We start from the raw sequence: 21,113 nt of genomic DNA, 5'->3' as shown, positions 1-21,113 counted from the left end.
ACCATTTTATTGTACTTGGAAAATTAATTTCTAGAAAATTAAAAACGAAGACTCCTCCATGAATATTATCTTAGCTCATATATGTCACATATATTAAGAGGTATTTTAAAAAATAACTAGTAAAGAATACATAGATTACTCTTTACATGTGACTTTGACATTCCCTACTGACTTTCCAAAGGGTGGGCAGCCTTGTGTCTCTCTGTCTTTTTCCTAGACCCCAGGCCCCAGTCATAATAGCACCAAGGAAGGTTCCCGGGTGACATGACGTTCAGATTGTTCCTAGGTGTTCCATCTTCCCCAAAGACTCTCCTCCTCCTTTTTCCAATCCTTGCCACTCGATAATGTGGCTCCAAAGTCACTTTCTCTGTGTAACCTTTCCAGACCCACCAAGTAGAGCTGAGTTCTCCCTCCCTTCTGCCCCAAGGGTATCCTGGCACTTTCTCAGTCAACTACATCATTTAATGGAAGATTTTTGCAATGATTTGTTTACTTCTGTATCTTCCCTCCTAAGCTGTAAATTTCTCCAAGTAGAGAGGGTCTCGTTTGTAATTTTATAGCACAGCACAGTGCCTGGCACATAGTGGGCCCTCGATAAACATTTGATGAATGAACGAATGACCTTCTGTCTCTTCTGTTTTGGCTTGTGCTGAGCTATGCAGATGAGAATGAGGTGACTGTGGCAATGTGACAGAGGAAAACCAACGTACTAATATGGTAAAGACCTTTAGTTTGCTCTTACAAACAATGGATTTTAAACATTTGAGCTCATGGGCTGCGGATGATAAGGAATTTTGAAACCAACGTTTCCTAGATGATATTTCTGTGTGTACTAAATCTGGATGGTTGAGAAGTTCAAATAAATGATTAAAGCATGTAAAGCAGAACGATTAAGTCATCTGGATCATTTACTGCAGGAGAGAAACTTAAAGAGACTTAATAATGGTTCTTAATGAAAGGAGAGATTGTATTCCAAGGACAGCTAAACATCCTCCCTCTGCATGCACACAAAAGGAGACAAAATGAGATTACAGTGCTGGGAGACTTACGGTAAAAACAAAGAAGTCAGTTTCAGGTGGGATGCGGGAAGTCATTTCAAGTTATTGTTGCAAATAACTCACACGTTGTGGAAGGCTTGCTCAGAACCAGGCATCGTTCCAAATGTTTTACCATGTGTTATTTCACCAGATCCTCACAACCAACCCAGGCAGGTCCGTTTTTTGGATGTATTTCTCCCATTTTACAGGTGAGGAGATGGAGGCGCCATTACTGATGGTTAAGTAACTCACCTGGGCGGCACAGCTGGGAAATGGTGGTGCTGACGCTCCAGCCAGGGCCGCCTGGCCCCCCGAGCTGTTGCTCTTACCTACTCTGCTTACGGCTTTACTAGAGGCTGAAATAGAAGCCAGACAGACCCTCGTCTCAGGACAGAGACCTAAAACTTAGCCCACGGAAGCTCAGTAAGTTCCTGTGGCTCCTTTAAATTTGAACAAGAAAATCCTTGAGCACATAAACTGTCCTTCATTGCCAGGGCAACTAGTTTTCTCATGGGCTTCACTACACCAATGTGTGTGTGTGTGTGTGTGTGTGTGTGTGTGTGTGTGTGTGTGTGTTTGGTGAAATTGGAGTACCTGCTTTTCTTTTCTTTGTTCTAGTGAGTTGGTCTACCAGCTCGTCTTTCTAATGAGATGTTGTGTTTTGTTTTGTTGTTGGCAGTCCGCACACATGGTTTAAGCATCCACATGTGTGTGTGTATTTATAAGAGCAGACATCAGTCGAGTCAAATTTAGATGTTATGATTTTAGCTCCATAGTGATGGAATTTACTCTTGGGGCTGAAAAGTCAGCATCTCCTCTGTTCTTTTTTCCAAGGCAACCTTGTTTACCCTGCCCTGGGGACATAAGCAGGGGGGTCATGGGCAGCACAGAACAGGGGCAGCTTACTGAGCAACTCAGATGCTGAGCACAAGGAAGTCAAGGCTCCTCGGGTCCTCGTGCTGTGCCCCGGCTGCAGGATGCCTGGAGGCTTGCTCCGGGGAACCAGGGCCGCCCAGTAGGAGCCCTGTGAAAGGGTGTGAATGAGTCACTACACTTTTCAGGTTGACTGAGATGACTTCTGTTGATTTTCTTCGAATTTAGATCTGTTATCAGTGTTCACACATGGGGCCTAACGGGAAGAAGGGTGAACATTTTCTTGATAGTGCCTGGCCTTTGGTAGGGTTGTGATAAGATTTGGGTTAAGATGTGACTCTGCAGGAATGTGTAGGTCAGCATGTGTGTCCCGGAGTGTGCTGAGGGCCTCCAGGGGGCATGCTTCAGTGTCCTGAGCTGGGAGGAGACCCATTAGGTTAGGTACAAATGTTTTCTGATGTTGTATACGAGTCGCCTGGGTTGGTACTTACTATTTTAGGGCATCTGCAGGCTCTGGGAGTTGGTCAGATTTTAGGGGCCCTAGTTTGGGAGAAACACTTACTTTTTAACATGGATCCCCCACCATGACTAGATAAATTATTGGTGCCTTGGTTAAGGGTTTGGGTTCTAGAAGCTCACTTAACTTTTCTGGTCTGTTTCCCCATCTATAAAATGGATATGACAATGGTACCCACCCCCTTGGGCAGGGCTCAATAGATTAATACATGTCAAGTGCTTGGAGCAGTGCCTGGTATTGAGTTAGCATTAAATCTGTATTTATATTAATGCACACATCTTTGTTGATACAACTTCATATTTGGCAGAGGACCAGTTTCAATGCTTGTGCAAAATAGGTGCTCAGTAACTATTTGTTAAATGTTGAAGGAATTAGAAGAATGGATTTAGTGGCATACGTGAATGGCAACTTGTTTTGATTTCTTGGGAACCTATAATTTTGGGTCAAACTGGATATTAGATTTAATCCGCTATAGAGAAATATTTCAAAAAACTGGAGTTTTCTGCAGTCAAACATCCACTTCTGCAGAAAAGAAGGGAACGGAGATGATGGTTTTGCGTGAAGATCACAGTGGGAATGGCATGAAAAATTGAATGGAAGGACAGGTAGCAGGGTCCATGACTCTAAAGCAAATGAAGAGAAATATCTAATATAATCAGGCACTTTAAAACTACAAACTTATGTTAATTTTGAGTCTACAAAAATAAAAATAAAAAAACAGGAGTAAAATCTCTGACTTGTATTTACCTTGTATTGATTTTCTAATAATGACAGCTTAAAATGAGTAATTTAATTTAAAAAACAGAAAGAAAATAAACAGTCTAATGTTTTAGGACCTGGTACGTTTGAAGAGTGCATTAATATGAGGTTGAATCGTATGAAATTGCCACTTCTTTTGGTGAAAAATGGTCAGACATTGTCAATTTCATATGGTTCAATTTAAGTTTTTTTAAATGTTTATTTGATTTTGAGAGAGAGAGAGAGAGAGTGAGAGAACAAGCGTGAGCTCGAGCAGGGGAGGCAGAGAGAGAGGGAGTCACAGAATCCGAAGCAGGTTCCAGGCTCTGAGCTCTCAGTGCAACCCCTATGCGGGGCTCGAACCCACTAACCACGAGATCATGACCTGAGCCGAAGTTGGAGGCTCAACTGACTGAGCCACCCAGGCGCCCCATCATATGGTTCAATTTAATATATTTAAGCTAACTGACACTAAATCAAAACACTTATGTTACCTTGCCCTTTATTGCCTTTTAGCTATGGCTATAGAACTGAATTGGCCAATTTTATTTGTCTTAGCCTCTTTTGCCTCTCAGAATTTGTGCACAGTCGGTGCTAAACAAATGTTTTGTTAATTGAGTGGGGTTTCTGTTATCTTCTCTCAAAAATTAGGCCTAAATTTTGTTACACTACCTAATGCCAAGACTGCCCTTAAAATATAATTAACAAAGTGTTAGCTTCATTTCATGTTTCATGATTTAGATAAATCCTTTCTGTTTCTTATTTGGGCAGCACTGGGAAGCTAATTTATACATTATTAATATAATGTAGAGGCAAACGAGACTCCGCTTGTGCACACAAGCCATGACAAGAATAAATTCAGGTCAGATATATTTTTGCAATTAAGGAAAAGTGTTATTATAATAATGAGAAATGACTGTTTATGTGACATATCTCTGCACATTAAAATGCATTATAGACTCATAAAGGAGGTGAATGGCAGAATCAGGCAAGCTTTGTCCTGAAGGTTCCAATCATTTAGGACTCGGTCGAGGCATCCAAAGCGCCCTGCGATGAACCGAAAATGATAACCTTCAGGATCCCCAGGAATGAAGAGCTTCATTATTATTCATATAAGATTTCATAACAGTTGGGATTGGTCCAAAAGTTAGGAAACGTACTGAAATAACTGAGCAGGCAGCATGAAATGATTTTCAACGCAGAAAATAAAAATCTTCTACGGGGGAGAGGTGGAGAATGTTCAAGGAAGAGTGTGAATAACCCATGAAGTATTACACCTGCTTGGGCCTCAATTTTCCCCTATCTGTTACCTACCCCCTGGAAAATATTCATTCCCTATAACATCTGTGGCTGCAAGCGTGAATGGGATCATGCCTTAAAATGAGATGCATTTCTTAGAGGGAGAAGCCAGAGTTCTAAAATGCATTATTTAGGGTTTTGACTGACCCAGAGCTGTGAGAACAGCCACATTGCATAAGCAGAGCTCTGAGAAAACAGAGTTGCTTTCGTTTTTCAAACAGAAGAACCACAGTCCTCTCTCTGTGTATATCCTTAGACAAATCAAAGAAATGTGCAAGAGAGGGCTCACGAAATCACCAGTTTTAACTTTCCCCCCAATGCCATGGATTTTTCTTAGAGATTTTTCCCCCTGAGTGTGAGGCACGCACGAGTCTGCTCGGTCTGTGCTGTCTAATGAGATCCCAGCCCAAGGGGATGAGTTCCTACAATAATATTGTAATGCTAATTACATTTTAGAATGGTTAGGGCAAGAATAGTTCCAAACATACTCGAGGTAATAGCTGGTCCTATATCCAGAAGGTCAACAGCTCAATCAAAGAGAGAAAAAAATGAGCATATCTTAAGAAAGAGTTCAAGTGGTTTTATACAAGAGCTCTCATTAAGTCTACAAGAACACTTAAAATACTGGTAGAGCGAGGTAATTCTATATTTCCCTTTTTAACTCATTGAAAGCCCCCGATTTCAGGGTGCAGTGTCTGAGAACAAGAGGCATCTGGCAGGTGAAGGGGAGGTCGTGTGTTGTTAAGGAGTTGGCTGGAGTTTTAGGTTTGGGGTCCGTGCCAGGACCGCGGCACAGAGTTTGACAGAAGCGGGGCGTGGACTGCTGATGAAAAAGCAGAGGTGAGGCTGGAGAGTTTGGTATCAGATGAGGGCTCTGGGCCAATCTTGTAATACAGTAACGACACAGCTTTAAACCGTGATGACAATAAATCCCTCAAATAATTGCGCATCAAACCGCTATCCACAAAATTACCATCTGCTCTCATCAGTGCAGAGTCCATAATGGTGTTGGATCTTTTCCCCATTTTCTATGATTTCTTTTTTTTTTAATTTTTTTAATGTTTATTTATTTATTTATTTACTTTCAGAGAGAGAGAGACAGTATAAGCGGTGGGGGTGGGGTGTGCAGAAAGAGAGGGGGACAGAGGATCTGAAGCAGGCTCTGTGCTGACAGCAGAGAGCCCCATGTGGGGCTCGAACTCAGGAACCACGAGATCACGACCTGAACCAAAGTCGGATGCTTAACCGACTGAGCCACCCACGTGCCCCTCTGTGATTTCTAATCAACACAAAAGAGGAGCGATCGGAAACTATACCCGTTGCTTTCTGTTTTAGATGGACTGAAGTTATCTTTCATTTCGAAGTGCATGGTATTTTAATCTATTTTTAAAATATTTATTGAGCACCTATTACGTACTTGGCAATAGTCATATGGCTAATTGTTTTAGAGATAATTCCTAAAAAAGACTTTCTGCTCTGCCAAAGATAAAGTATTAAAATAACAAAACAGCTCAAGGATTTTTTTTAATGTGCTAAAAACTGGTGCTTTTCATCCTCCAAGAACCCCCCCCCCCCACACACACACACTCTGCACAAGGAGATCCTTTCAATAAGGGTGCGATGCAATCTGGCATTGTGTGAAGCATAGTCTAAGAACTAACAATTTCAGGGGGACCATGTTCAGTAGAGAAAATACAACTAAGCTGGAAGTGAAGAATGATTTTTATAATTTAAATTACAGGAAAACTTCAGGGCTAAAAATCAGGTGACAATAAAAGTTACTTAACTCACTTCAAAGTAGGAGTTTGCAATGTACAGGAAAGGACAAAGAGGAGTAATAAAAAGCCTCTATGACCCCACCACACATAGAGTCTTTGCGACTCTTTTTAATAGGCCCTGTTCCATTTTAGATGGGTTATGTGAGTGAAAATATTTCCATGTCTGAGACCAGTCTCTGGGGATAAAACCTTTTTTGGAGGCCATTTTTGGTCCCTGGAATCCCCTTTTAGCCTCTGGCAACTCTACTTTGAGTTGTTACTGGTAGGGGAGGGCCTGGCAGATGCTAGCATGGACCCTGCCCTTCGGCACGTCATAGTCTATTTGAGGGGCTCGAACCCCTCATAAGTAAGGCTGACATGAGTGCTGGGGAGGAAGACTGATTCTGTCTGGGGAAGGACTAGCAAGAAGGGGCAGGTTTGGGGCTAGCCCTTCAAGGCTGGCTTGGATTTAGGAAGGTGGCTATGTGGGGGATGGGGTAGCTTCAAGCAAGAGGGAAGGCCTTGTTCCAGAATGGTGAGCAGACATGGTCCTTGGAACCGGGTGTATGTTCTCAACAAAATGGGCGTGCTCTGGCTGTAAAAGACGTTGAGGGGCCTCTAGCTTATTGATGGGGAGGTCAATGCCCTAAATTCTCTCATTTCCTTTTCCAACTGTGCTACTGAGTCTTACTGAATTTTTATATATCATCCAGCTGCTTTTTAAACCCTAAAATCATGTAATACGGTCATAATTTACCTTTGGAGAGCATGTTACAATTTATAAATGGCTTTTTTATCCACATTATTGCATTTGATCCACATAACAGCCCTGTGACACCGCAGGCTCATCTCCACAAGCTATTTCCTTTGAAAGTAACTACTACTTATAGAAACTACTAGCTATAGAAATCAGAAAAATTTCCACTAGCAGCCTTATTGTGTTAGAAGTGCACACCAGGATACAGTCAGCAATTTGGGAGAAATGAAAGAAAGGGTCCTGAGATAGATAGCGATGGAGAGTCACAGGAGGATGATGGGATTGTGGCTTTGGAAATGAGTGATGCAGAAGGTAGACAGGATGGAGTGCATGTAGGGTAGCGGTCCATTAGGGGGTGGGTGGTGGTACTTAGCACAGTACCGAACACTCAGCAAGCCCATAGTCAATACCCGTGCCACCACGAGGGGGTGTTGGGTGTGTATCTTGAGCAGTGCTAACAGCACAACTCAAAAATATAAAATGGTGGCTTTTAGAACACGGGTACAGAATGCAATGAATATTCTTTTGTAACATCGAGGAGTGAAAGGGTGGGTCAACCTGGAGGAAGGGAGAAATGCTCATCTCTTTTGATGCCTCTGTGTTGTCTCTCGTTCTGCAACATCTCCATCTATGGTGACTTTATAAACTGCCTCTCACATACCGAAGCAGCGCACTTTGGCAACTACTTTGTAGAAGCTAAAACAACCAGGACACCGTGATTGCTGTAATCTAGTTGGAATGAGTCTTACTGACTTTGGGTACATCAACATATCCATTTAGCCTGATGCAAATCAGTTTACTTTTCTACTTAGAGACATGATGTGAAATGAAATTAATCCAGTCGCAGCAAAGTGAGCGAATTCACTTGAACAAATCCCTTTCTGTGGAAAAGAATTTTGTTTTGCAGCTCATTTGAAACAAAATCCACATGGCAGTATAATGCCTTCTCTGGAACTGAACAAATGCATTTATCCCAGTTTTATTCACAGCTAAATTCACATCGGAGCTATTTTATATGATAGCGTACTCTATTGTCCTCAGGTGAGGGTCACAGTGAAAGTATTTGCAGAATACTTTCTGCAGTGGAACTTAGCCTAAGGACTCTCACTCCAACTGGACTATGAACTCAGCAAAGAATGACAACTCCTTCGAGAGACAAAAGAGGCTAATGAAAACCAACAAAACCCAACATGTATCTTTTTAGATTCTCTCTTCTTTGCCTTCTATTGTCAAAGGGGCAGTCAGCACGCAGTATACATTTACTAAATACATTTTGGTGGTGACTTTCACAAGCAGGCAGGACTTGGAGAGGATTCCAGACAATATCAAAGGGATTAAGAGGTTGGAGAGAGGATCCTAGGGTGCCGTGCTAATGCAATGGAGATCCTTTACCCTAGAAAAGAGAAGGCTGGGTACGGCCATTCTTGGGTTGTTCAGCATACTGAATGTTAGCACATAGCCACCCTGGTTGGATGAAAGAAGGCCGATTTACATCTCACGAAGGGGATTTGGGCTTAGGAATGGCGAAGAAGCTTGACTGAGATGGATTATAAGGTATCAACACAATCTTTAAGACATCTTTCTCTGGAAATTTTACAGTTGAAGAGTAGATAATCTTTCTGAAATGATTTCGGTGCGGTGCAGCAGGGAAATGACCCCAAGGACCTTGTAAACTCTATTCCAGTTCTTCTCCCATGATTTTTCACCAGCTGGTGTCAGGACCTGGCTTGATCCTTGCCTACTGTTCTCCATAGCTGGAAGCACTTGACCCCTTCCTGCAAGTCTACCATACTGTAAACTCAGCACTAAGCCTTTTCTCGGTTGGGAGGGATTTAAGAAGCTCACTGTGGCTGAACGCTTGGCTAACTCTGCCTCAGGTCACCCCCTGCAGCAGCCGGGCTCAGAGGTGTCCCAATTCTAGCGAATGGGATTTTGTCTTTCTCCTAAGTCCCTGTTTTACTGGATTTACCTGAAATCCACTGTGTCCTCTGAGGCTAACACCTGAAATCCTTTCTTGTTTTCCAGGCCTAACATCATTTGGGGATCATATCTAGTATCCACTCTAGGACTGAAGCTTTGTGTCTCTCCAACCTCCCCCCAGCTCATCTCTGGTGTCCCGTCTCTGAACCCCATCCCTGTTCCCTAAAGCTGACTGTCTTTGTGCACAGAGCACTGGTGACCATGTGTTCTAGATGTCTCTTTTCATCTGTGGCTGGATCCCCTATTCCCTTCCTCCCATGTCCCTACCATCATCATTCAGGCCACTGCCAGCCTATCTGTTCTCTGGCCGTGTTGTGACATACCACAAAGCTCCATTTTCCCATGGAGTTGTGTAATGTATGGTTGCACGTCTGACTCTTTACCTACAAACTATATACCTCCATAACAGGTTTTCTCAACATTATTACTATTGACATTTGGGGCTGGTTAAATCTTTGCTAAGGGGGCCGTCCTGTGCAATGTAGGATCCTTAGCAGCATTGCTGGCCTCCACCCACCAGACGCTGGTAGCATCCCCCACCCCAAATTATGACAACGAAAAATGTCTCCAGGAATTGCCAGGTGTCCCCGGCAGGGAGGGGATATCAAATAGCTCTCTGTTGACAACCCCTGTTCAACAACAACTCAGAAAGTCAAGAGTATTTTAAAGCCAGTGATATATACTTTGAGAAATAGTTGGATGTATATAAACTCTTTAAATCTGGTAAAATTTTAATTAACTACTCTAAACTCTTAATCAACACGAAATGCAATTTTACAACTGTATTATGATACAAGACGGATGCTGGGTAAAGTGGGGTGAAAACGCTGTACCGTAGGTCAGTTCTTCTCATATTTTATTGTGCATAAGAATTACCAGGGGAATTTTCTTAAAGTTCAGATTGCGATTCTGAGGCAGGGTCTGAGACCCTCATTTCTAACAGGCTCCTAGGTAGAATCAACACTGGTGTTTGAATAGTTGATAGCAATGCCATAGATCAAAATCACTGGGGAGGGGGAGGGGAGGAGCTCTTTGAATCTTAATGATTACAAGGTCATGAGAGCAACATTAAAATTTGCATTAGAGTGACAGATTAGGAAAATGCGGATGTTCCCTGCACCTTTCTGTAAGAAAAAAAAAAAAAAAAACTGCTCACAAGTGTGAGTTTTGAAATGCAACATTTCGATTAGCTGGAAATTAGACATGTTATACAAGTTATTGTGAGTTCTCTGCTTTGGTCGGGAAAGAAAACCTATGATCTGCTAAGCTAGTTTGGTAAGACTTTTAGGGGTTTCCAAAGGTCTGACAGAAACCTAAACTTTAAGGTCTTTGAAGTCCTTATTTTACTAACGGAAGAGGTTGGGGTAAGGATGCAGCTGGGGAGGGGATGGAGAGAGAAGAATCGCTTTAAACCAAGCTTTGCGACCAAACAGATACACCTTATCATGTTTACTCAAATCACAAATAACTGCACTGAAACTGTACTGACATCACAAGATATTACCATGGCCCCAAATCAGACCACTCAGCTACAGGTTTAAAACAGTTGCAATGAATGTTACTTACTATAACGGACAGTGGTAAGCATAACCAAATCTTCCAAAAGCTGCTGAGAGCCTGAAATAACATTTTCCTCCTCTCGCATGATATGCCTCTAAGGAACTTGTACTTAGAGTTTTGTAGACAGCGGACTCACTGTTGTACATCCTTGGGAAGGAAATGGCCGTTCACATTTCTTCCCAAGTCAGACAGACTGAGGCTCACTTATCTGTCTAAGGATGCAGATTTGTCCAGGGTTGCAGACAATTCACTGATAGGAAGAAGATAATGGAGTCCTGATCTTTTTTGAGACCTGTTCTGGGGGATCCAACATGAGACTAGCTATGCCGGCAACAAATACCTGCTGGGAGACAGTACTAGTTTGCTAGCTCTAAAATAATTTTTTTTATTTTTTTTTAAATTTTTTTTTTCAATGTTTATTTATTTTTGGGACAGAGAGAGACAGAGCATGAACGGGGGAGGGGCAGAGAGAGAGGGAGACACAGAATCGGAAACAGGCTCCAGGCTCTGAGCCATCAGCCCAGAGCCCGACGCGGGGCTCGAACTCACGGACCGCGAGATCGTGACCTGGCTGAAGTCGGACGCTTAACCGACTGCACCACCCAGGCGCCCCATCTAAAATAATTTTTAAATGTTTATTTATTTATTTTGAGAGAGAGAGAGAGAGCTAGAGCAGGAGCGGGGGAGGGGCAGAGAGAGGGAGACTGAGAATCCCAGGCAGGCTCTGCTCTGATAGTGCTGACGCGAGGCTTGATCCCACAAATCGTGCAATCATGACCTGAGCCAAAATCAAGAGTCGGTCACTTAACCAGTGAGCCACCCAGGCGCCCCTGAAATATTTTGATAGGTTGTTATCAATATGACTTAGTACGGTAGGGATAAATGTCTTTGCATTTAAACCTCTGTGCCTAGGCGTGTGTGTGTGTGTGTATGTGTTTAATTAATAGCGTAAGTAGAGAATAAGGAAGATCTGGCTTAATAGTAACGCATGGGAACTCATGGGTTTTAGTTGACCACAATTTCGGTATGAGTCAGCAGTGTGACACAAATGCCAAAAAGGCTAATACAATCTTGGGCCATGTTAATAGAAATATAAGGTCTAGAGCAGGGGAGGCAATGACTCTGTGGTGTTCTGCATTTGCCAGATGGCTCCTGGAGTGCTCTGTCCCATTCTGGGCACCACGATCTAGGCGGGACCTTCAACTGGAGTCCGTCAGAGGTGGGCACTTAGAATGATGATGGATGCAAAATCCCATCATGGGAGAGGAGTCACAAGAACCAAGGATATCAACGTTTGAAAAAGACGATTTAGGGACATAACTGGAAGTGAGAGAAGAGTGGGCTATCTGGGGAAAGAGCACGAGGCACGGTTTCTAGTGGCACAAGTAAAATTTCTGGCTCCTCCAGGAAAAAAAAAAAAAAAAAAACATGAGAGCCTTCTCAACGCTTGTCATTTAATATAAGTAAATGGATAAAATAAATGGGTCATCAGCGAAGAAGACCCAGTTCCTCCTCTGATTTCTGTGAAGGATGCAAGTGTGTGCATACACTTATGCCTCTTCATCAAGCCACCTCCCTCTCCTGCAGGTGCACTTCCTCCAGAAAGCTCTTTCTACAAAGTCCTCCTTGCCCCACTTGCTCTGTTATCTCCTCGGCATGAGTTGGGCCCCGTGGTTCTCATTTGCCCAGTTTCCCTAACAGCTTGTATGTTCCTTAGGGGAAAGGAACCATTTTCTTTTGTTTTTATTACCCTAAACGTTCTTGGTGGCTCTGGGTGTCGTGAATTAGGGATTGAGGGGATGTCTGCTGATGGTAGCCCAAAGATGAATTAAAGTAACCAGACAGGTAATTTTTTATAGCATCTATATGACAGAGCATTACAGCTTGTTCTCTTGATGATAATAGCACCTAATTGACCCTTCACTTCATGAAATAATTTGAGCTGACAAAGTTGGCTGAGCAGTAAATCTTACTTTTCCCTACATCTTGCATTTTAATGGACTTTATTTATGTATTCATTTATTTTTTGAGAGAGAGAGAGAGAGAGAGATTGCGTGTGCACTTGCGCAGGCAGGGGAGGGGCAGAGGGAGAGGGAGAGAGAGAATGTTAAGCGAGAGAATGCCCAGCACGGAGCCCTACATGAGCTTGATCATGACCTGAGCCTAAATCAAGAGTCAGACGCTTAACCCGGTGAGCCACCCAGGCGGCCCTTTACATCTTGCATTTAAAAATAAAAACTGTGTATCCGTGCTGGAAAAAAACCAAAATGTTCTATCTAAGAGCACCATCTGCCTGGCTGCAGGTCTTAGGAATTGCTCTCCAGCTAGGGCATTTTTTTGACTTTACACTTTCTCCTTCTTTGTTTATTTGGGTATTTACCAGGTACCAGTGTCACCATCATACAAGACCTAGTTGATGAAGTGAATTAGTAGTCTACTTATCAATACTGGTCTAAGAGATAGAAATGCCATAAAAGGAGTTTGACTACACAAGAAAGCACCATCTTATGCATTTTATAAATGAGATATTGCATATTCATATTATGTCAGAGGTAGAGAAGTGCTTTCGGGGTAACAATGCATGTCACTTCCTAAGTGTCCTGTGTAGCAGGTTAAAGAATGGTGTGGTTTCACTCAAGGACAGAGGAGGAGATAGGGCACGGTGGGTCATCCACAAAGCTGAGGAAAGAGCACAGAACATAGGAGCAAAGAGCAGACTGCTCTCATCGCTGGACAGTGTTTCTTCCCACAGTCGATGACCTAACACGCTACTGAGCAAATTATATACTTCTCGGTACGAAGGTGCTAGAACTCCGTTCGCCAGCCTGAAGGTCGTTGAGAAAATTCACAAAGCAAAAGGACTGAGCAACAGGGCTCCCGATTTCGTGTCTCTGGCTAGTCATCACAAATGAAGATTTGTGGCAACCTTCCTGATGGTTGAGGTGGCCGGCCTAGCCCTGTCGATGGTACTAGGCTCAGACTAGTCCAAAGGCCTAGAGCAGGGCGGTTCCTGCTACGCAGAGCAGACCTTCGGTTCTCAGGGTCTGTCTGGCAACTGACACAGGGAGCATGAGAATTTTCTGCTTGTTTTAGCTTCCTAGAGAGACTCAGAATTAAGCTGGGACTTTGTGTCCTTGGCAGCATATGCGACGGACATTTTTTATAAATCTGAAACAAATGCTAACGCGAATTTGTCCTAATTACACGGACCCAAAGATTCTCCAGATATCTCCCCAAGTAAAAGGCTCGGTCACGTCCTTTCTACTTGCAGGGCTTCTGTGTTCAGCGCTGCAGGCCTCTCACGGGTCTCCGATTTCCAAGCACATTTCAGGGACGTTAAAGGAAATAACTCTTAATAATGAAAAATCAGATGGAAGGTTTAGGTCTTTCAAGAGGAATAACCTTTATAGAAGGATAAGGTTTATCAGCCCCAAATAAGTCCATCATCCTTATTTATTTCCATATTATACTCGGAACTAACCAAGAGGGATAATAAATAATCGCGGGATGTCTGTCTGAGGCAGAGCACAGAGAGCAAATCCGCTGCGAGGCAGTCAGCCCTGCAGGGAAATGAAGCAACCAGCCGAACAATGAGCAAGCAGCCCACAAAAACACTATTATGTTTATAGCTTCTAACGGGATTTGATATTGCAAAGGGACCCATCGTGACCTGGACACCAGCTTGTGTGACCTCCAGGGAAGGGTGAAAGGTCTTGCCATCTATGGCAGAAAAGGTCATTTCCCTCTGTTCTCAGACCCAGGGGGGTCAAGTGGTTCGCACCAGAACCAAAAAGGCTTTGGAGCACATGGTCTAACCTCTCACTTGACCGCGAAGGAAACCGAGGCCCAGAGAGATTACGAGGCCTTGTTTAGAGTCACGCAGGTAGTTTCTAGGAGAGCCAGCATTCAGATCTCCAGAAGCCCATCAAGGGTTCCTGTGTCCCCAGAATGCTGTGCCCGGACCGGTGTCGTACAAGGAGCCCTGCGTATCCACTTCACAGCCTTGGTCTTAAGTCTTGGCAGATGTTAGCAAAATGACCTTGAGAGAGTCACTTAAATTCTAGAGCGTTGCTTTTCCCACACTGCAACACTGGAGGTAAAACATGTGGTGTGTCTACCTCAAAGATCAAATGAAATAATGTGTGCACACTCTTTTGAAAGACTTTATAGGGCTCAGGATAAAATAACTTCAGATAAAGGAAAATTTTCTTGTCGAGGATATATGTGTAGACTCCAGGGGAATTCATGAAACACTAGAAATTCTGTATAAAGTTGCATATGGATGCGTGCTAGACACCCCCCCCCCCTTTTTTAATCTCCCTGAGGAGTTTCTATGGCTTCCATCAGTTTCTCAATGTGTGGCTGACACTCTCTTCCGACCCCTACCTTACCACTGCCAGTAAGAATCTATGTGCTATGGATATCAACGTATTTATGATCAACTTCAAAGCTTGACGTATTCAAATTTGACTGTATTCATGTATTTAATGTATGGCTGAGATTTTCCTGCTGGCCTTGGAGATTCCATAATCCGTATTTTTAGAACATAAATCTATTCAGGGGAGGAAAGCTAATCTGACCTCACATTTTGCTCCATAAAAGACGGGAAACCTATGGCCTATAAAATGACAAATAGAAATTTTTTAAAATTAATTAACTTATTTTGAGAGAGAGAGAAAGAGAGAGAAAGAGAGAGTGTATACAAGTGGGGGAGGGGCAGAGAGAAGGTGAGACAGAATCCCAGGCAGGCAGAGCACCGTCAGCACAGAGCCCAATGTGGGGCTCGAACTTGGGAACTGTGAGATCATGACCTGGGCTGAGATCAAGAGATGGACATTTAACCCACTCAGCTGCCCAGTCTCCCCAGTGAATAGAAATTGCAAATGACCAATCAACCAGGGATTTTGTTATTTTTTTTTCCTACTTGTGTACCTCCCTCGTAATATTTCCTGGTTATCTGAAAGAGATTTCTTTAAAGCCATATTTAACAAGCGAACTATCCACTTATTATTTACTGAGTTCCTACTGAGTTCTCAGCAGTTTGCTTCCAGTATTTTCCCATAAAGCACTAGACAAAAGACACAAATCATAAACCATTTGTAGGCTGCCGCATTACGCCCGTGGTTCTGGAAGGCTGAGCGGCGTGGAGAAAAACAAATGGAAAAGTATTATTCATGACCAATTGATCAATTAGGCTGCTTTTCATTAAAAAACATAAAAAGGCAGAACCAATTTAGCAATGGCTGTGTTCGAAGTGCATAAAAACATTATTAATGTTGGATTTTTTTTTTCTCATTTATTCTTAGTTCTCTTTAGAAAATTACACTTGAGAGCTTTCTGTAGGGCAATTGAGGGAGTGGAGAAGACAGGACTGGAACCCTTTTGTAATGCTGATGAAGGTGCAGGGACGGACACTGGTTTTAAGGCCTTTTCTGCACACAGTTCTATGTTTCAGAAGCAGAGACTGCCTTCTGGAATATCTGAGAGTATGAGATACCCAACCAGGGAAGTTACCTACTTGTAAGACTCATCCATCGTCCCATAAAGAAATCCAGTGGGAGCTTTTATAAATTTGACAATGGCTATCCTCCTGTGTTTTAGTGGTAAAATCTCATACGGTGCAGAAATGTGGAAAATGAGAGGGAGTTTTTTCCCCTCTTGACTATATCAAAATACCATCTCCTGCCCCAGGGCTCTGCGGACTCATAACTTCCCTCTTGTATTATTCCTTTCTGTTTGCTTCCTTCCTATTCTTTCATGGTTCTATATTTTTCAGTTCCTAGTGACATCTTTTGTTGAAAGTTTCTCATACAGAGCCTTAAGCTATGTAAACGCAATAAGTATCCTCATCTATGCTTAATGTACTGTTATCACTCAGATGAACAAAACCTAAAATATATCTTGGCTCCCAGATTTTCAGTTACTTACAAGAACTTAAAACCTGGGTGGTGGTGGCGTGAGGTCCTGTTACTGATTCCCATTTGGTTCCATTTGTGTCACTTCTCATTAAATGTGCCTGTCTTCAGAAAGACACCATTTTAGGGACTTCACATGTATAATTTACAGTTGCTCCTTGAACAGTGTGCAGGTTGGGACACAATCGAAAATCTGTGTATAACTTTTAGGGGCGCCTGGGTGGCTCAGTTGGTTGAACGTCCAACTCTTGATTTCGGCTCAGGTCACGATCTCACAGTTCATGTGTTCGAGCCCCACGTTGGGCTCTGCACTGATAGCGTGGAGCCTGCTTGGAAATTGTCTCTCTCCCTTTCTCTCTCTGCCCCTGCCCCGCTTGTGTGCACTCTCTCTTAAACATTAAAACAATTAAAAAAAAATTTAAAAAAAGAAAATCTGTATTTAACTTTTGACTCCCCCCAAACATAACTACTGATACAGACTACTGTTGACCAGCAGCCTAACCAATAACATGAACACTTGATTTACATCAACTTTGCTTGTTCTATGTGTCATACACTGTCTTCCTACCATGAAGTAAGCTAGAGAGAAGAAAATGTTATTAAGAAAATCATAAGGAAAAGAAAATACATGTACAGTCCTGTACTGTAGTTATGGAAGAAAATCCAAGTGTAAGTGGACCCGTGCAGTCAAATCCATGTTGTTCAAGAGTCAACTATATTTAGTTTCCAAAACAATGCGATGAGATAGGTACCGTTATTACTTTCATTTTGTAACTCAAGAAACGAAGGCACGGAAAGACTAGCTTGTCCCACCTGGCCCAGGTAGTACCTGGAGGATTGGCCCCAAACCCACAGCAAGCACCCAGGAAATGTTCCTTATTATCGTTGTTGTAGTTGTTACTGCCTGAATGTATACATTCAATAATGCCTGCTATTGCTGCTAAAAGTGACGAATTTGTGGGTCTAATCCTTCTTCAAAGTGTACAAAACATGGATACGATCCCTCAGTGGAAGAGTTGATTTTGGCAAGGATTATCATCTAATGCCATCAGGTGAAGTTTGTTGGGAACTAAGGTGCTACCCCAGCACCAACGGTCACCTCCTGAGGTAACTCGTTAATTGCAAAGGAGGAGAAAGTACCTTTACAACGAGAGCTCCCTGGAGTGAGGTCGCTACCTTGAGCCATAATCAAACTGACAATCCCAAATAGACGGACAACCTGGCACTATGTGCCTCCTGATGAGATGTGATACGGAGCAGCCTGTAAAAAACGCTTACTCGAAATCTAATCAATGTGTTAGTCAAAGCTTGGAGTTTACAGGAAATACAGGGGGCAGAGGAGTAAATTAAATGACACCATGAGGGAACAACAAATCCAGAACATGGGGCATTCTACAAGATAACTGGTCTAACTCTTCAAAAAAATCCAGTTATTAAACAAGAAGACGTAAAGGCCAATTGCAAAATGTGCTTTTCTTTATAAAAATTAGATCCTACTTTGTTTTTTAAAGGTACAGAAGGTGTTTGGAGGTCAGATGGTGAAGGTTAGATACGGTCTAAATATTAGATGATATTAAGGAATTAGAATTCATCTTCTAGGTATAATGTTAGTATTGTGGTTATATAGGAGAATGTCCCTATTCTTAGATGTGTACCCAATTATTGAGGGGTGAAGTGTCATTTTGTCTGCAACTTACAAGTACTTCAGAAAGAAATCCAAAAGGATGGAACACATATGGTAAAAAGATAGCAGTTGGTGAGCCTAGCAGGCGAGTCTAGAGGTATTCGTTATACTAATACTTCAACTTTTCTTTATGTTTGGACAATTTCCCTCACTTTCTTCATAAAATGTCTTACATCGTCTTTGGAGAGCATATAAGACTTTTATCTTCCTGAACTTAGTAATAATTTCTTTTCATTCTCCATAATGTTTGTCAGTGAATGCATATTTAAAAAGAAAAGTGTTTTAAAAAATTGCTTGCTGACTGTCTATTGGCTCAAGCTTCTTGAAACCTAATATTAACATTGTTGAAGAGAGCTCAGTGCCTAATACAGGGTCTAATACATAGCAAATGCCCAATACATGTTTGTAATGCTTACTTGTTAAATTTATTTTGTTCCTGAGAATTTTAAAGTGGCAGGCGAAAGAAAGAAAGAAAGAAAGAAAGAAAGAAAGAAAGAAAGAAAGAAAGAAACAGGGAGAGAAAGATGGAGACACATGAGGCTGTGTTGATCCTTTACAGATCAAGATATGCTTTAGCAAACACTCAAAATGGACAAAATGGGGGCCAATCAACCCCATCTTTTGATTCAAATAACTTAGGTCTCAAAGATTCTTGACCAAATTTTGAATTTGTTTTACGAGGGTATGAAGATGAAGTCTATCCCTAGGATGAATCCAGCAGCAACTAACTGTTACTTGTTTAAGAATTGGTATTATTCTCTGAGAATCACGAAATTTGTGGGAATCGAGATCAATTTCACCTCTTCCAGAAGGCAGCGGTTCTAAAGGAGATGGTTTCAGGCAGGGATATATATTTTATATAAAAGTGGAAAGGCAATGACCAAGTTTCAAAGAAATAATCCATAATGATATAATTTTTCATTTTCATAGTGCCTTTTTCCCAAGGCACTTAACATCTGTGCGAACTCATTTATTCTTATAGTATCCCTATGAAGTAGGCTCTATGAAGAGCAACTGAATTAGGCTTATGAAAGGAATTTCATCAGGACCTAAGATGCAGAAGATATTCAGAAGAATATCATATAAGCAATGGAGGTATTACTCATATTGATATTGAGCAAATTGATAGCCTCCCTCCCCTCTGTGTCAGTAAAGTCATTTTAAAAAAGAACCTATCACAATTTAGGGAAAATAAGATTCCTGTTTACTACATGAGAGACACTCCAAGTCCAGTCTAAAAAGGTAGTTATATTCAATAACACAGGCCTCTGTCTACAAAAAACAAAGTTCTTGAAAAGAGTCCAAATAATCATTTTTCAAACTTGAAATCTAAATGCACTTAGATGGCTCTAGATTTACATGGTGTTCTTTGTTTAACAGTGGATCCTTTTGTAAAGAGGTTTGCTTTAATATTATGTTATAAACATGAAGTTTTATAGCAATATTGGGTCTACTTATAAGCAGAATCTGCTTATATTAAATGTTCTTTCTGAAACCAAAAATAACAAACAAAAAGGTGACCCAACTAAAGAACGAATCAGTCGATGATAAATGCAGTTGTGTGGAACAAAAGATGCTTCGGCCTGAGGATTCCCACCCTCAGACGACATAACATGAGCACATGCGATCTTTTCATTGGGTTTTTAGACCCTAAACATTTCCCTCTTAATTTATCTGGGGATGTGTGTTTTCAGTACCGTGCAGATGAAGTTACACATACACTAGTAACAAGGCCTCATTCCAGGCACATAAACACGGTATTTTTAAGTTAGGGGAATCCTTGGTGGGTATACTCAACCCTCATGTTCAGGAGCAGTTGGGACAGAGAGCATAAAGGAGTTTGTCTTCAGACTCGATGCCTGAACTGGACACCATCCTAAGGACATGGCGCTAGTTATCAATAAAGAGACAAAGATTGACGATATTCTCTCACAACCTATTTCATTGTAAAGTTTTCTCTTTGTAAAGAAATCCAAAGTGGTGTTCTTTGTAAAGGGAAGATAAATATTAAGAGAAATAGAAATGTAGGTAAGACAGCAATCCTGGCCCCATCGTGCCAACGTTCACTCATTTCTGCGCAGCCCATCATCCCCACCTTCAACAGGGATTGAATGCTGACTGTGGAAAGGGAGGATTTCACCTCTGTAATGGGTCTCAAGTCTCTCCCTGGGGTGGCTCAGAAGCCAACTAGTGGAGAATTTTGTGTGCTGGGCTAGGTAAGGAACAAGTTCCTTTGCTGGAAATTGAACCCCATCACCAGAAGCACTGAGAAGGCCAAAGATTCACAGACTTTTGCTGATGGACCACAATGTGAAAAAACAATATTTAGAGAGCCCAAGGGATTCATTTTAATTCAATTTGACTCACAGAGAATATGCTGCAAATTGTAAAACTGTTCAAGATCTCTAGAGTATATGGCCCGGTGTCGTATAATGACATACCTTTTTGAAGAGAAGAGGTTGAGTCTATGTCTTGGCTTTGACACCAAGTTAATAGAATCCTCTCTTGCAAGAAGGAAGGTGAAGTCTCACGTCAAGATTACTGCATGTCAGAGTACAGGTCCTCCTTGTGTCTTCCAAGGACTGCATTAAAACAGGGTACAAGCTCACAGATCCATTAATAGTGCTTCCTTCTCTGCCTTATTTCTTACTCCCTCCTCCAAACTACCCCCCGTTAGCCCTGTAGTCTGTAGGCAAACCACACAGGAACTAGCAGATACAAGGGCTACAGAGAGTTGGGCGTGAGCCTTAGATTATGCGGTTTTGTTTTCTTGCTGCCAGAGTTGAACTAAAATGCAGGAGGTTCTCTGAAACACTTTTGCTTCTTTTTGCTTGGTTTCAATTTTAACAATTTCCCCCCCGAACAATTATGTTCACATAAGAAAATCTCTAATCCTAGAGATGATCCATCAACAAAGCTGCTGCCGCTCTGAAGGAAAGCTCCCATTTTCTCTTAGTACATTGAAGAATCCAGAGAAAAATTAGGACTTCTTCGGG

At 42.0% G+C, this 21,113-nt stretch overlaps 1 protein-coding gene across 2 annotated transcripts in view; it reads right to left on the bottom strand.

The window, feature by feature from the left end:
• GRAP2 (GRB2 related adaptor protein 2) overlaps nt 1–20,860 on the bottom strand; it is a 62,684-nt gene extending 41,824 nt beyond the window's left edge. The window contains exon 1 of one of the 2 annotated variants that reach the window (XM_030320696.1): nt 20,559–20,860. The gene's annotated coding sequence lies outside the window, so the exon portion shown is untranslated. The remainder of the gene's footprint in view (nt 1–20,558) is intronic. The other variant, XM_030320697.1, reaches the window with a different exon arrangement.
• Nucleotides 20,861–21,113: the final 253 nt, after the last annotated feature.

The sequence above is a fragment of the Lynx canadensis genome, chromosome B4 (assembly GCF_007474595.2).
Source record: "Lynx canadensis isolate LIC74 chromosome B4, mLynCan4.pri.v2, whole genome shotgun sequence".
Taxonomy (NCBI): Eukaryota; Metazoa; Chordata; class Mammalia; order Carnivora; family Felidae; genus Lynx; species Lynx canadensis.
The sequence above is the reverse complement of the archived record's forward strand: the minus strand, read 5'-3'. Positions and strand labels throughout refer to the sequence as shown.